Here is a 17,748-nt window from a genome sequence, read left to right as displayed (position 1 = left end):
TCAGTCAGCGGCGGACTGACAACTCATGGGGCCCCCGGGCAATAGGGGATCATGGGGCCCCTGTGTCCTTGCCCAAACTCAAAAAAGCCTATGAAAAAAGGTACCAGGGGCATCTCATGGGACCCCCTACTGACCCCGGACCCTCGGGCAGTGCCCGAGTTTCCAAATGGTTAGTCCGCCCCTGGTCTCAGTATCACTAGAGAAGCTCTGCAATCATTTGCTGCGCTTCTTCAGCCCAGGAGAAAGAATGCAGATATTTGGGCCCCTTTACATCAGATGTATCATTCGATCAGATGTATCAACCTATCATATGCATCGTTCAATCAGATGTATCAACCTATCAGATGTATCATTCGATCAGATGTACAGTGAAGGAAATGTGTATTTGCTCCCCGGCTGATGGTGAATGTTCGCCCCTCACACAGAAATGATCGGTCTAACAATGGAATGTTCGCCCCTCACACAGAAATGATCGGTCTAACAATGGAATGTTCGCCCCTCACACATAAATGATCGGTCTAACAATGGAATGTTCGCCCCTCACACAGAAATGATCGGTCTAACAATGGAATGTTCGGTGTAACACTGAGAGACAGAATACAACAACAAATTCAGCAGAAATGCGTCTTAACAAATGATGACTGATCTGCATGTTCATGAGGGAAAGAAGGATTTGATCCCCTTCACAAAACATGACTTAGTAGTTGGTGGCCAATCCCTTGTTGGCAATCACAGAGGTCAGACGTTTCCTGGAGTTGGCCACCAGGTTCGCACACATCTCAGGAGGGATTTTGGCCCACTCCTCTTGGCAGATCTCCAAGTCATTAAGGTTTGGTGGCTGACGTTTGGCAACTCGAACTTTCAGCTCCCTCCAGAGATTTTCAATCGGATGAAGGTCTGGAGACTGGCTAGGCCACTCCAGGACCTTAATGTGCTTCTTCTTGAGCCGCTCCTTTGTTGCCTTGGCCGTGTGTTTTGGGTCATTGTCATGCTGGAACACCCATCCACCACCTATTTTCAATGCCTTGGCTGAGGGAAGAAGGTTCTCACCCAAGATTTGATGGTACATTGCCCGTCCATCGTCCCTTTGATGCGGTGCAGTTGTCCTGTCCCCTTAGCAGAAAAACACCCCCAAAGCAGAATGTTTCCACCACCATGTTTCACAGTTGGGATGGTGTTCTTGGGGTCATAGGCAGCATTCCTCCTCCTCCAAACACGGCGAGTTGAGTTGATGCCAAAGAGCTGGATTTTGGTCTCCTCTGACCACAACACGTCCCACCAGTCCTCCTCGGCATCATTCAGATGTTCCGTGGCAGACTTCAGACGGGCCTGACATGTGCTTTCTTGAGCAGAGGGACCTTGCGGGCACTGCAGGATTTCAGTCCTTGTCGGCGTAGTGTGTTACCAATTGTTTTCTTGGTGACTGTGGTCCCAGCTGCCTGGAGATCATTGACAAGATCCTCACGTGTAGTTCTGGGATGATTCCTCACTGTTCTCATGATCATTGACACTCCACGAGGTGAGATCTTGCATGGTGCACCAGACCTAGGGAGACTGACACTTGTTTTGTGTTTCTTCCATTTGTGAATGATTGCACCAACTGTTGTCACCTTCTCACCAAGCTGCTTGGCCATAGTTTGGTAGCCCAGTCCAGCCTTGTGTAGGTCTACCATCTTGTCCCTGACATCCTTGGACAGCTCTTTGGTCTTTGCCATGGTGGAGAGTTTGGAATCTGATGGTTTGATGGCTCCTGTGGACAGGTGTCTTTTATACAGGTAACACAATGAGATTAGCAGCACTCCCTTTAAGAGACGGCTTCTAATCTCAGCTTGTTACCTGTATGAAAGACACCTGGGAGCCAGAAATCCTGCTGAATGATAGGGGATCAAATCCTTCTTTCCCTCATGAACATGCAGATCAGTCATCATTTGTTAGACGCATTTCTGCTGAATTTGTTGTTGTATTCTGTCTCTCAGTGTTACACCGAACATTCCATTGTTAGACCGATCATTTCTGTGTGAGGGGCGAACATTCCATTGTTAGACCGATCATTTCTGTGTGAGGGGCGAACATTCCATTGTTAGACCGATCATTTCTGTGTGAGGGGCGAACATTCAGCATCAGCCGGGGAGCAAATACACATGTCCTTCACTGTATCAATTGATCAGATGTATTTTTCAGTCAGATGTATCAACCTATCATATGTATTATCTGATCACATGTGTCATCCTATGAGATGCATCGTCGTTCGATATGAAGAGCTCTTTTCTTCCCAATATTCTCATTCTGATGAGCGGCAGGAAAAATATTACAAGAATATCAGCTCCATGAAGGTGTAAGGAGCTGTGCCGCCACACGGGGGCAGCACACTGAAATGCCTTTTGGGCAGATATCGAAGATTTGCTCCCGGCCTCAAAAACTGTAAAAAAAAAGCAGCAGGATTATCTAAATGTAGAATAAAAAATGAATCTCTGCCATAAAGCCAGCTACCAGCCAATGACAGATGAGTTTTGATTGGCCACACATGCGCGGCGCTCTCTGGCGCACAGACTGACCCCCGGCGGGCGATCCTGGTCAGGCGGAAAGTCAAACGGGTTTAAAAGACATAAAAAAAGATCCTAAGCAGTAAATGTGATACAAAGTAAAAACAAAGGAAACATTGGAAAGAAAGCATCCTGATTACTGAGCCCCCGCTCACAGAATGTCGCAGGAAGTCCGGCGTCGTTCATACGTGCGTTTGTTTGGTGGCCCCACGCACACCGGGGCTCTTCGAAAACGCTTTTCTCCTGGCAGGAACAAAGCAGCTTCAAAAACGCATCGCAAACACATTTAGGCGCGTCAAGACGCTCCTCCATTTCACTGGCCGGAATATTAACTTGATCTGCCCACAGAAATAAACTCTCGAACGTTAAAACGCACCTAGGAGCTGCGGGCGATTAGCCGCGTTTTGGCGTTTTTTTCAGCCGAAACACTCCTCTATGGAACGCACGAGTGATTTATTTCTGCGTCTAAAGGCCTCTAAGCATCTACGTGTGAACAGGCTAACATGGAGGGGCGCTGAGGCAGAAAGGAAAAAAAAAGTCAAACGCCCTTCACACCGATCCCACTCTGAAATCGTGCGACTTCCGATGAAGACGCACGATTTCAAAGTCGAATGTTACTCCTCCTAGATCCTCGGAAGGCTTCTGACATTTTTTTTTCAGTCTCAGTATCACTAGAGAAGCTCCGCAATCATTTGCTGCGCCCAGGAGAAAGAATGCAGATATTTGGGCCCCTTTACATCAAACAAATCATTCGATCAGATGTATCAACCTATCAGATGTATCATTCGATCAGATGTATCAACCTATCAGATGTATCATTCGATCAGATGTATCAACCTATCATATGTATCATTCGATCAGATGTATCATTCGATCAGATGTATCATTCGATCAGAGATACCAACCTATCAGATGTATCAACCGATCAGATGTATCAACCGATCAGATGTATCAACCGATCAGATTTATCATTCGATCAGATGTATCAACCTATCAGATGTATCAACCTATCAGATGTATCAACCTATCAGATGTATCATTCGATCAGATGTATCATTCGATCAGATGTATCAACCTATCAGATGTATTATTCGATCAGATGCAGGGGCGGACTGACAACTCATGGGGCCCCCTACTGATCCCGGGCCCTTGGGCAGTGCCCGAGTTTCCACATGGTCAGTCCGCCACCGGATCAGATGTATCAACTTATTAGATGTATCATTCGATCAGAAAAAAGTCAAACGCCCTTCACACTGATCCAACTTTGAAATCGTGCGACTTTCGGTGAAGACGCACGATTTCAAAGTCGAATGTCATTCCGACTTGAGGTGCGACTTGCATGGACATCTGAGCGGAAGCGCATGCGCTACTTTAGAAATCCAAGTCGTAATCGCACCGATGTGACCACTTTAATTGCGGACAATAGGGTGCAACTTGCATGTTTTTAGTTCGTTTTGCGATCACACAACAAAGTCGCACAATTTTGTGCGCATTCACACACTACTGTAGTTACAGTCCAGCCATAAGATCTTTGTGCAACTTTAGATTTAGGCTCCATTCACACTTGTGCGACTCCAAAGTCGTGCGATTTCCATTCCGACTTTACATCGCAACTTTCATAAAACTTAGTGCGACTTCGGCTGGTGATTTTGGCTTTGACAACAACCGTCGCACTGGTAACATTCAGATGCGAATTTCATGCGACTTTCGAGAGTTTACATTGCAGTCTATGGCAATCACATGAAAGTTGGATCAAAGTAGTGCAGGAAAGTCACTGTGACTGCGATGCATAGATTTGAACAGCTTCCACTGAAATACATGGGATGCGACTTGTCATGTGGCTTTGGACACTAAAGTCGCATGACAAGTCCCACACCATGTTTTCTATTGACAACCGTTCAGTTAGGTGCGCCTTAAAGTCGCGGCGACTTGAAAAAGATTCCTGCGCTACTTTGGTTTGACTTTCATGCGACTTGAGTGCCGTAGACTGTAATGTAAATCCTCAAAAGTCACATGAAAGTCGTAGCTTTGTGTTATCAATGCGGCATTTGTGCAACAATCAAAGCCAGAGTTGCATCCAAGTCGCACCCATCCAAAGCTGCATCCAAGTCGCACCCATCCAAAGCTGCATCCAAGTCGCACCCATCCAAAGCTGCATCCAAGTCGCACCCATCCAAAGCTGCATCCAAGTCGCACCCATCCAAAGCTGCATCCAATTTGGACCCATCCAAAGTTGCATCCAAGTCGCACCCATCCAAAGCTGCACCCGAGTCGCACCCATCCAAAGCTGCACCCGAGTCGCACCCATCCAAAGCTGCACCCAAGTCACACCCATCCAAAGCTGCACCCAAGTCGCACCCATCCAAAGCTGCAACCAAGTCGCACCCATCCAAAGCTGCATCCAAGTCGCACCCATCCAAAGTTGCATCCAAGTCGCACCCATCCAAAGCTGCACCCGAGTCGCACCCATCCAAAGCTGCACCCGAGTCGCACCCATCCAAAGCTGCACCCGAGTCGCACCCATCCAAAGCTGCACCCGAGTCGCACCCATCCAAAGCTGCACCCAAGTCACACCCATCCAAAGCTGCACCCAAGTCACACCCATCCAAAGCTGCACCCAAGTCGCACCCATCCAAAGCTGCAACCAAGTCGCACCCATCCAAAGCTGCAACCAAGTCGCACCCATCTAAAGCTGCAACCAAGTCGCACCCATCCAAAGCTGCAACCAAGTCGCACCCATCCAAAGCTGCACCCAAGTCGCACCCATCTAAAGCTGCACCCAAGTCGCACCCATCCAAAGCTGCACCCGAGTCGCACCCATCCAAAGCTGCACCCGAGTCGCACCCATCCAAAGCTGCACCCAAGTCGCACCCATTCAAAGCTGCAACCAAGTCACACCCATCCAAAGCTGAACCCAAGTCGCACCCAATTCGCACCCATCCAAAGCTGCATCCAAGTCGCACCCATCCAAAGTTGCATTCAAGGTTGCATTCATCCAAAGTTGCATCAAAGCTGCAATGGAAATCATATGACTTCGGAGTCGCACAAGTGTCACTGAAGCCTTAGACTACATTCACACTTGAAGAACACCAAAGTAGTGCGATTTGTATTGCAACTTTGAGGCAACTTTAGGTAGCTGCAAAGTGGATGCGACTTTGGCTTTGACTGTCGCATTGATAACATTAAAGATGTGACTTTCAGTTGACTTTTGAGAGTTTCCATGGCGGTCTATGGCACTCGAGCCACATGAAAGTCGCATCAATTTTTTTCAAGTTGCTGCGACTTTAAGTCGCATAGATTTGAACAGCTTTCCATGAAATACATGGGTGACAACGTGTGGTGCGACTTTAGGTGTCCAAAGTCGCATGACAAGTTGCACAAGTGTGTATGGAGTCATATCTGGAGCAGCGGTACATGGGAGCCAATCAGCTGCCGGCTTTTACTGTCAAAGCATAATTGAACAAGCTGACGGTAGAAGCTGATTGGCTGCACCAGACCTCCCTTATCTATCGGATCAATGTGTATCCAATCAGGAGGGCCCTTTGCAGCGGCGGACTGACCATTCGAGCACTCGGGCACTGTCCGTGGGCCCGGGGTCAGTAGGGGGCCCCATGAGATGCCCCTGGTACCTTTTTCATAGGCTTTTTTGGGTGTGGGTGAGGACACGGGCCCCATGATCCCCTATTGCCCGGGGGCCCCATGAGTTGTCAGTCAGCCCCTGCCTCGAATAGTCGCAGCGCCCGCACCACCCCAGTGACATCGCAGACCGCTATTCTTCATAGAATAAATCACCCGAGGCGGCGACAACCGGATCTCCGGAATCCTGAACCCTCACCAAACTCCATGCACACTCAAACATTCCCCCTGGAAGTACTCGGGTCGTTGGATCGAACCCCAACCACGGCACCACCTGCATAGAGTCTGCATGTTCCCCCTGTGCCTGCCTGGAGTCTGCATGTTCCCCCTGTGCCTGCCTGGAGTCTGCATGTTCCCCCTGTGCCTGCCTGGAGTCTGCATGTTCCCCCTGTGACTGCCTGGAGTCTGCATGTTCCCCCTGTGACTGCCTGGAGTCTGCATGTTCCCCCTGTGACTGCCTGGAGTCTGCATGTTCCCCCTGTGCCTGCCTGGAGTCTGCATGTTCCCTCTGTGCCTGCCTGGAGTCTGCATGTTCCCTCTGTGCCTGCCTGGAGTCTGCATGTTCCCTCTGTGCCTGCCTGAAGTTTTCATATTCCCTCTGTGCCTGCCTGGAGTCTGCATGTTCCTCCTGTGACTGCCTGGAGTCTGCATGTCCCCCCCCCCCCGTGCCTGCGTGGAGTTTGCATGTTCCCCTTGTGCCTGCCTGGAGTCTGCATGTTCCCTCTGTGCCTGCCTGGAGTTTGCATGTTCCGCCTATGACTGCCTGGAGTCTGCATGTTGTGCCTGTGCCTGCCTGAAGTTTGCATGTTCCCCCTTGTGCCTGCCTGGAGTCTGCATGTTCCCCCTGTGCCTGCCTGGAGTTTTTATGTTCTCCCTGTGCCTGTGTGGGTACTCCGGTTTCCTCCCACACTCCAAAGACATGCTGGGAGGTGAATTGGCTCCTGTCCTAATTGTCCCTAGTATGTGTATGTATGAATGTAAGTTAGGGACCTTAGATTGTACGCTCCTCGGGGGCGGGGCCTGATGGGAAGGTACAATATACTGTATATATATATAAAGTGCTAATAAAAAGTCAGTCTGACATGACATGGGGGGGGGGAGGGGGGGCTGTACAGAGCGGCCATTCCTACAATACACCCCCTGAATTCTACACAAAGGTCTCAACCAAAGAGATCCTGCATGTCATTATACAGAGATTCAGCCAATCAGAGAGCCCACCGATCATTATACAGAGGTCGTCCCTACCAATATACAGGGATCCAGCGAATCATTATACAGGGATCCAGTGTATCATTATACGGGGATCCAGCGAATCATTATACAGGGATCCAGCGAATCAGTATACAGGGATCCAGCGAATCAGTATACAGGGATCCAGCGAATCATCATACAGGGATCTGGCTCTGGCACAGTCTGCACATGTCGGCTCCTATAGATGTAATAATGATCCCTCTATCAGCCGGACGTGTTACCGGAGACCTGCCGGTCCAATGGGGGCGAGACGATTCCCCGAATGACGCCACAATTCTACATGTTGCTACGCCGGGGCTACACTGCTACTGTGCTGCCTCCTCCAGCCTCCTCTACACCGTCTGCACTCACATACCATACAACACATACAACACATACAATACAACACATACAACACATACAACACAATACAACACATACAATACAACACATACAATACATACAACACATACAATACAACACATACAATACATACAACACATACAATACATACAACACATACAATACATACAACACAATACAACACATACAACACATACAATACAACACAACACATACAATACATACAACACATACAATACAACACAACACATACAACGCATACAACACAATACATACAGCACATACAATACAACACATACAATACATACAACGCATACAATACAACACGTATAATACATACAGCACATACAATACAATACAACACATACAATACATACAGCACATGCAATACAACACATGCAATACAACACATACAATACAAAACCTACAATACTTACAATACACACAACACATGCAACACATACAATACATACAATATACATAACACATACAGCACATACAATACAACACATACAAAACATACAACATACCCAACACGTACAAGATAACACATACAATACACACAACACATAAAACACATACAATATGTACAATACAGAACACCCATCAGATCACGGTTCAGGAACGGCCACTGTGCAGTGTATGGGGGGATCTCACACCTTGCATCATGTATGTAAATGTTACAGTATATTGGGAGGGGGGGAGGGGGGAGGGGGGGAGGGGGTCGATCTCAGATAAAGTTCAATCATCTTCCTGAGTACAAATATTTTTTACAAGAAGCAAAACTTAAGCAGAATTTAGGAGCCAAAGACCCGGCGTGTCCATAGAGAACATGTGAAGGTCTCATCTACCTGTCCCGGGAATAGAACCGGGGCGGACTGACCATTCGGGTGCTCGGGCAATGACCGAGGGCCCGGGGTCAGTAGGGGGCCCCATGAGATGCCCCTGGTACCTTTTTCATAGGCTTTTTTGAGTTTGGGCAAGGACACAGGGGCCCCATGATCCCCTACTGCCCGGGGGGGGCCCCATGATCCCTTATTGCCCGGGGGCCCCATGATCCCCTACTGCCCGGGGGGGCCCCATGATCCCCTATTGCCCGGGGGCCCCATGATCCCCTACTGCCCGGGGGGGCCCCATGATCCCCTACTGCCCGGGGGCCCCATGATCCCCTACTGCCCGGGGGCCCCATGAGTTGTCAGTCCGCCCCTGAATAGAACCAAATCTCTTTGTGGACCGATAATCCGCACAAGCAGATGTGGCCACGATCATCATCATGATGATTATTTGAACCCCAGGAGGAGCCCAGACACCGAGCGCTTGGAGGAGACAAACTCTCCCCGACCTCCAAAGTGGAAACGGCCAATTACGACTTTGATAATCGCGCTCACCGTTGTCAGAGACAAGCGACGTCTGCGTTCATAACCACGCGTGTGGCCCCGTGGCACGCGGAGCCAGCACAGTGACCGATCCTCCTCACATCTCATCGCTCGGCCAGCGATGACAGGAGGGAGGAGCGACGATCCCGGGACAGATCTGGCCGTTCTAAAGTGTTGGCAACTCACAAACAACTTCATAACTCATCCTGAGAGAAGCAGATGCTGCGGGGTGCAAAACTCACTCGGCGGGAAATGGAAGAAACGTTCCACAACCACAAATTCTTCACGTTTCTCAAATACTTAAACAAAAAACCCAAAAAAAACAAGTTAGAACGATAACAGCCACCGAAATCAGCCGAGTCTACTGCAGGTGACACCGAAATCAGCCGAGTCTACTGCAGGTGCCACCGAAATCTACTGCAGGTGCCACCGAAATCAGCCGAGTCTACTGCACGTGCCACCGAAATCAGCCGAGTCTACTGCACGTGCCACCGAAATCTACTGCAGGTGCCACCGAAATCAGCCGAGTCTACTGCAGGTGCCACCGAAATCAGCCGAATCTACTGCAGGTGCCACCGAAATCAGCCGAGTCGACTGCAGGTGTCACCGAAATCAGCCCCATTCTACTGCAGGTGCCACCGAAATCAGCCCGAGTCTACTGCAGGTGCCACCGAAAGCAGCCGATTCTACTGCAGGTGCCACCGAAAGCAGCCGAGTCGACTGCAGGTGTCACCGAAAGCAGCCCCATTCTACTGCAGGTGCCACCGAAATCAGCCGAGTCGACTGCAGGTGTCACCGAAATCAGCCCCATTCTACTGCAGGTGCCACCGAAATCAGCCCGAGTCTACTGCAGGTGCCACCGAAAGCAGCCGATTCTACTGCAGGTGCCACTGAAAGCAGCCGAGTCGACTGCAGGTGTCACCGAAAGCAGCCCCATTCTACTGCAGGTGCCACCGAAATCAGCCGAGTCGACTGCAGGTGCCACCGAAAGCAGCCCCATTCTACTGCAGGTGCCACCGAAATCAGCCGAGTCTACTGCAGGTGCCACCGAAATCAGCCGAGTCTACTGCAGGTGCCACCGAAATCAGCCCGAGTCTACTACACCAATGGGGCAAAAAGAACCACATTTTGGCTTGTGAGGTTTTAAAAGCACCGATATTATTGATGTCTAATGTTAGAGTACATTGTATACTTTGTTACATCATTATTTGTTATACTGAACCTCATGTCACGTCTTGTGATACATTGAGATCCTGTCATGGAATTGTTTGTTTTACTATCTTTATGTACCTCATGTCAGTCGGTATCCTTTGTTATGATACATTGATGTCCTCTGCTGGGATACATGGATATACCCCATAATGATACATCGTCATACCCCGCTATGATACATCGTTATACCCCATAATGATACATCGTTATACCCCATAATGATACATCGTTATACCCCATAATGATACATCGTTAGACCCCGCTATGATACATGGATATACCCCGCTATGATACATCGTCATACCCCGCTGTGATACATCGTTATACCCCATAATGATACATTGTTATACCCGCTATGATACATCGTTATACCCCGCTATGATACATTGTTATACCCCGCTATGATACATTGTTATACCCCGCTATGATACATTGATATACCCCGCTATGATACATTGATATACCCCGCTATGATACATTGTTATACCCCATAATGATACATTATTATACCCCATAATGATACATTGTTATACCCCGCTATGATACATTGTTATACCCCATAATGATACATTGTTATACCCCGCTATGATACATTGTTATACCCCATAATGATACATCGTTATACCCCGCTATGATACATTGTTATACCCCATAATGATACATTGTTATACCCCATAATGATACATCGTTATACCCCGCTATGATACATTGTTATACCCCATAATGATACATTGATATACCCCGCTGTGATACATCGTTATACCCCGCTATGATACATCGATATACCCCGCTATGATACATCGATATACCCCGCTATGATACATCGATATACCCCGCTATGATACATCGTTATACCCGCTATGATACATCGTTATACCCCGCTATGATACATCGTTATACCCCGCTATGATACATCGTTATACCCCGCTATGATACATCGTTATACCCCGCTATGATACATCGTTAGACCCCGCTATGATACATTGTTATACCCGCTATGATACATCGTTATACCCCGCTATGATACATCGTTATACCCCGCTATGATACATCGTTATACCCCGCTATGATACATCGTTATACCCCGCTATGATACATCGTTAGACCCCGCTATGATACATTGTTATACCCGCTATGATACATCGTTATACCCCGCTATGATACATCGTTATACCCCGCTATGATACATCGTTATACCCCGCTATGATACATCGTTATACCCGCTATGATACATCGGTATACCCCGCTATGATACATCGATATACCCCGCTATGATACATGGATATACCCCGCTATGATACATTGTTATACCCCGCTATGATACATTGATATACCCCGCTATGATACATTGTTATACCCCGCTATGATACATCGTTATACCCGCTATGATACATCGTTATACCCCATAATGATACATTGTTATACCCCGCTATGATACATTGTTATACCCCGCTATGATACATTGATATACTACACGATACAATTATTTGCTGTCCTCGGCTCTCAGGCACCCAACTTGTCTCTTTACATTCCCGGAATTTGTTTCAATTTGCGAAGATGACGGGACGCAAGTTTCATGGTAAAGCCCGCGTGCGTGACGGCAACAGACGACCTGCGACAGACGGCGGCGTACTTTGGCTCGTTTATTTTTTTTAAACGCCGCCCTGCCGCTGTCTCCCACATATTACAAAACAAATCAATCGGCGATCAATAGTAAAAATAAAACAAGGGCATCTGTTCAGCAATATGCGCTCTCCGCGTGGAGGCAGATGTCTCGTAACACGAGCGCGCTGACATCAACATGGAGATGAACCGCCGGCGGCGAATTCTCACGTCATCGGAAAGTGCGCTGGCGTCTGCTGAAGTCGGCGGATTTTCTTGCCTTTTTCAGCCCTCGTGCGCACTGCTGCCTGCAGACTCAGAAACCTGACGGGTATTTTTTACGCGTGTACATGCCCAAAGACATACGTGTGCGCGTCAGCGCATACAATGCACCCATCAAAAAAATACTGCGCTCTAAGAGGTAGAGTTTATTTTACGCCCACAAATACATGCAAATATGCGCAAACACCTACAACACACCCATCGATAAAACATTGCACTCTGGTAGGTAACATTTATTTTGCGCACACTAATAGGTGCAAGCACCTACAACACACCCATCGATAAAATAGTGCATTCTGGGAAGTAGCATTTATTTTGCGCACTCTAATAAGCGCAAGTGCCTACAACACACCCATCAATAAAATATTGCTTTCTGGGAGGTAGCATTTATTTCGCGCACACTAATAGGCGCAAACACCTAAACACACCCATCAATAAAATATTGCTTTCTGGGAGGTAGAATTTATTTTGCGCACACAAGTAGGTGCAAGTACCTGCAACACACCCATCAATAAAATATTACGTTCTGGGCAGTAGCATTTATTTTGCGCACACAAATATGTGCAAGCAACTACAACACACCCATCGATAAAACATTGCGTTCTGGGCAGTAGAATTTATTTTGCGCACACTAACAAGCGCAAGCACCTACAACGCACCCATCGATAAAATATTGCGTTCTGGGTGGTAGCGTTTATTTTACGCACACAAATATGTGCAAGCAACTACAACACACCCATCAATAAAATATTGCGCTCAGGGAGGTAACATTTATTTTGCGCACACCAATAGGTGCAAGCACCTACAACACACCCATCGATTAAATATTGTATTCTGGGGGGTAGCATTTATTCTACGCGCACAAAAACACGCAAATATGCACAAGCCTGAGTAAGCACCTATAATATACTGATCGATAAAATATTGCGTTCTGGGAGGTAGAATTTATTTTGCGCACACAAGCAGCACCTACAACACACCCATTGATAAAATATTGCATTCTGGGAGGTAGCATTTATTTTGCGCAGACTAATAGGCGCAAGCGCCTACAACACACCCATCGATAAAATATTGCATTCTGGGAGGTAGCATTTATTTTGCGAACACTAATAGGCGCAAGCGCCTACAACACACCCATCGATAAAATATTGCATTCTGGGAGGTAGCATTTATTTTGCGAACACTAATAGGCGCAAGCGCCTACAACACACCCATCGATAAAATATTGCGCTCTGGGGGGTAGCATTTAATCTACGCACTCAAAAACACGCAAATATGCGCAAACGCCTACAACACACCCATTGATAAAATATTGTGTTCTGGGGGGGTAGCATTTAATCTACGCACACAAAAACACGCAAATATGCGCAAGCCTGCGTAAGCACCTACAATACACCCATCGATAAAATATTGCGTTCTCGGGAGGTAGAATTTATTTGCGTGCAAAAAATGTGCGGTGTGCTACCGGCAGAGGCTGCGCCGCACGCCGGCTGAACTGTCAAGAGTATGATGCAACTTTCCTGCAGAAGTGTCTCTGCCTGACTTCAGTTCCGCAGACTGAGGACATGACAACCGTACTGTGCGCTCACTCACTCGCTCGCTCCTTTTGGAAAGCAGAGCATTGAATGATCCATGACAAAAAAAAATACATAAAAAAAAAAAAAGCATTTGCAAGCAAAAGGAAGCGCAGGAGCAGCGGCGAGCGCAGTTGTCAGCTCCGCACGCTGTACGCCGATTGAGATTCATGTTGCTTTTAAGACATTCCAACTCCTGACTCTTTGCCTAAAAAGTTCCAACAGCTGCTGCAAGTGGAGTCTGAGCGCAAACAGATGCTGCGCTCCCCGGCCGACCAACTGTTACCGGCTCAGCCTATATATTTTTAGCTAAGGCAGCCCACCGCCACCACCACTGACAACGACAAAGATCACTTTGTAGAAAAAAAAAAAAAAAAAAAAAAAAAAAACATGCATCATCATGAGCAGAATCATTGCATCAGAGCAAAAAAAAAAAAAAAAAAACCAAATAAAACAAAACACAATAAAAAAAACAAAACAAAATGAAAACCGCCACCATTGACAATGACAAAGTTCACTTTGTAGAAAAAAAAAAAAAAAACATGCATCATCATGAGCAGAATCATTGCATCAGAGCAAAAAAAAAAAAAAACCAAAAAAAAAAAAAAAAAACCCAAATAAAACAAAACGAAAACCGCCACCATTGACAACTACAAAGTTCACTTTGTAAAAAAAAAAAAAAAAAACATGCACCATCATGAGCAAAATCATTGCATGAGAGCAAAATAAAAAATAAATAAATAAATAAAACAAAACACAATAAAAAAAAAACAATAAATAAAATAAAACGCAAAAAAAAACAACAGGTAAAACAAAAACGCAAGAAAAAAATAACGAAACGCAAACAAATAACAAGTAAAAAAAAAATAACAAATAAAACAAAACAAAAAAAAATAATAAATAAAACAAAATGCAAAAAAAAAACAAACAAATGAAAAAATAACAAAACAAAATGCAAAAAAAAAAAAAACAACAAATAAAACAAAATGAAAAAAAAATAATAATAATAAATAAAACAAAATGCAAAAAAATAACTAATAAAACAAAATGAAAAAAAAATAATAATAATAATAAATAAAACAAAATGCAAAAAATAACAATAAAACAAAATGAAAAAAAATAATAATAATAAATAAAACAAAATGCAAAAAAATAACTAATAAAACAAAATGAAAAAAAAATAATAATAATAAATAAAACAAAATGCAAAAAAATAACTAATAAAACAAAATGAAAAAAAAATAATAATAATAAATAAAACAAAATGCAAAAAAATAACTAATAAAACAAAATGAAAAAAAAATAATAATAATAAATAAAACAAAATGCAAAAAAATAACTAATAAAACAAAATGAAAAAATAACAAAACAAAATGCAAAAAAAAACAAATAAAACAAAACAAAAAAATAAATAAATAAATAACAGCCTGGACCTTGAAGAAGGGGACATACCCCGAAAGCTTGTCCTAAAAATTGTATGTTAGTGCAAATAAAAAAAAGTATCACGTCAGTACTCAATGGCTTCTGTAACAAATAAAACAAAATGCAAAAAAAAAATAAAACAAAATCACAAAAAAAAAAAAAATAATAAAAACAAAAAAAATGAAAGCACCAGGGACTTACCTAGGAGACCAGGGATGGGCATTTAAAGGGGTAAGTAAGATCCAGTGGCATAGGCTCGGAGGTGAAGTTAGAAGTGCAAATCCAAAAAAAAAAAAAAAAAAATTAAAAAAATTAAAATAAAATAAAAAAATAATAAAAATAAAGCTTTTTTTTTCTTTTCTTTTTTTTTTTTTTTTTTTTTTTCAAGCTCCCGCTAATCCTTTAGAGCTGCTACCGACACGCTCCATTCACATCCTCTGCCTATCTCACAGCAGCCATGTGCTTTTAAATAGCTCGCCGGCACTGCACGGCCCTCTGCGAGGCTCTGGGCCAATCGCGAGCCCCAGTGGGCGGGCTGAGTGACAGACGTTGAAAAAAAAGAAAAAAAAAAAAAGAGGGTCGAGACTGACTGAGGAGCGTTCAGCGGCTCATTGAGGGAGAGCTGAGCGCGGAGTGCAGATGGGGGAGCGAGGAGATGGAGGTGGGTGGGGGGGAAGCCTTCCTCATTCTGCACCAGGAGAGGCTGGCTGGAAAACATGACAACCTTCCCTCCAGATTGATAACATACATTAATAGTCCCATCCGCGGCTTCCTCCAATCACAGCTGCTTTCTTTTTTTTCTTTTTTTTTTTTTTAAAATCCCTGACAATAAAAATAAACTCCTAGAAATACGTATCGAGAAAACTTCCAGAGACGCTGCGACAGCTGGGCCAGCACGGTCCCCCAGACCCATCCTGCGCTATATTACGCCCCCCTAGAGGATCGCCACCTATTAAACCGCTCTCGCTATTTTTTTTTTTTTTTTTTTTAAGTTCACAAAGTCGGTCAGCAGCATGGGCGGGATTGTAAAATGTCAAAAAAAAAATAAAATCAGAAAAAAAAAAAAAAATTAAAATCAGAAAAAAAATTAAAATCAGAAAAAAAAAAAAAAATTAAAATCCAGACACTTGCATTTTTTTTTTTTTTCAGCATCAGCTTATGGATTTCGGGGTTGACGCTGGCGGGTAATCAGCAGTGGAAAATCCAAGGTCCGTAAAATAAGCTGAGGGGAATTGTAAAAAAAAATCTAAAATCAGAAAAAAAAAAAAAGATTAAAAATCCAGACACTTGCGTTTTTTTTTGTTTTTTTTTGCAGCAATGCAGAGAGACATCGGCTTTTGGATTTCGGGGTTGACGCTGGCGAGTAATCAGCAGTGGAAAATCCAAGGTCCGTAAAATAAGCTGAGGGGAATTGTAAAAAAAAACAAAACTCTAAAATCAGAAAAAAAAAATTTAAAATCCCCAAAAAAAGTAAAATCCAGACACTTGCATTTTTTTTTTTTTTTTTTGCAGCAATGCAGAGAGACATCGGCTTATGGATTTCAGGGTTGATGATGGCGAGTAATCAGCAGTGGAAAATCCAAGGTCCGTAAAATAAGCTGAGGGGAATTTGAAAATGGCAAAAAAACAAATCTAAAATCAGAAAAAAAAAATGTAAAATCAAAAAAAAAAAGTAAAATCCAGACACTTGCATTTTTTTTTTTTGCAGCATCACATCATCGGCTTATGGATTTCGGGGTTGACGCTGGCGGGTAATTGGCAGTGGAAAATCCAAGGTCCGTAAAAATAAGCTGCGTGGAATTTGAAAATGGCAAAAAAAATCTAAAATCAGTAAAAAAAATAACTTTAAAATCCAAAAAAAAAAAAGTAAAATCCAGACACTTGCATTTTTTTTTTTTTTTGCAGCAATGCAGAGAGACATCGGCTTATGGATTTCAGGGTTGATGATGGCGAGTAATCAGCAGTGGAAAATCCAAGGTCCGTAAAATAAGCTGAGGGGAATTGTAAAAAAAAAAAAAAAAAAAATCTAAAATCAGAAAAAAAAAGATTAAAAATCCAGACACTTGCATTTTTTTTTTTTGCAGCAATGCAGAGAGACATCGGCTTATGGATTTCAGGGTTGACTCTGGCGAGTAATCGGCAGTGGAAAATCCAAGCTCCATAAAAATAAGCAGAGGGGAATTGTAAAAAAAAAAAAAAAATCTAAAATCTGAAAAAAAAGATTAAAAATAAAATCAGAAAAAAAAAAATTCAAAATCCAGACACTTGTGTAAGCAATCAGTGGGCTGCTGTGGGTCATACGGGGTGGGGGGGGGGAGGGGGGCACAACCCACATGAACGTTGCACCTATCTACACAATGAACCGGATTCCATAATAAAAACTGAATTTTATTTTTTTTTAAAAAATTTTTCATCGTCAATTTTTAGAAACAACTCTTGGATCAGCTCCTGATTTATTTATTTTTTTTAATTCTAATGTTCTGTTTAGGATGGGAGATGATTTTTATT

The 17,748-nt window shown here is 44.3% G+C and overlaps 1 protein-coding gene and 1 long non-coding RNA gene across 4 annotated transcripts in view; one reads left to right on the top strand and one right to left on the bottom strand.

The window, feature by feature from the left end:
* Positions 1-15,647, bottom strand: part of LOC149437693 (inward rectifier potassium channel 2) — a 42,476-nt gene extending 26,829 nt beyond the window's left edge. The window contains exon 1 of one of the 2 annotated variants that reach the window (XM_089660724.1): positions 15,442-15,647. The gene's annotated coding sequence lies outside the window, so the exon portion shown is untranslated. Of the gene's footprint in view, positions 1-9,160; positions 9,250-15,441 lie in introns of those variants that run through there. The other variant, XM_089660725.1, reaches the window with a different exon arrangement.
* A 269-nt stretch (positions 15,648-15,916) lies between these two features.
* LOC149437692 (uncharacterized) lies at positions 15,917-17,508 on the top strand. Of its 2 annotated transcripts, XR_016308025.1 has the most exons (5): positions 15,917-16,448; positions 16,556-16,627; positions 16,949-17,015; positions 17,146-17,217; positions 17,325-17,508. It is a non-coding gene; the product is annotated as an uncharacterized LOC149437692 (long non-coding RNA). The 2 variants fall into 2 exon arrangements; XR_016308026.1 differs by lacking the exons at positions 15,917-16,448; positions 16,556-16,627 and adding an exon at positions 16,751-16,824.
* The last annotated feature ends 240 nt before the right edge of the window (positions 17,509-17,748 follow it).

This window comes from Staurois parvus, unplaced genomic scaffold (assembly GCF_062004578.1).
Source record: "Staurois parvus isolate SC_StPar_1 unplaced genomic scaffold, SC_StPar_1.0 ptg001269l, whole genome shotgun sequence".
NCBI classification, from domain to species: domain Eukaryota; kingdom Metazoa; phylum Chordata; class Amphibia; order Anura; family Ranidae; genus Staurois; species Staurois parvus.
Note: the sequence above shows the minus strand (reverse complement) of the source record. Positions and strands in the feature narration are given on the sequence as shown.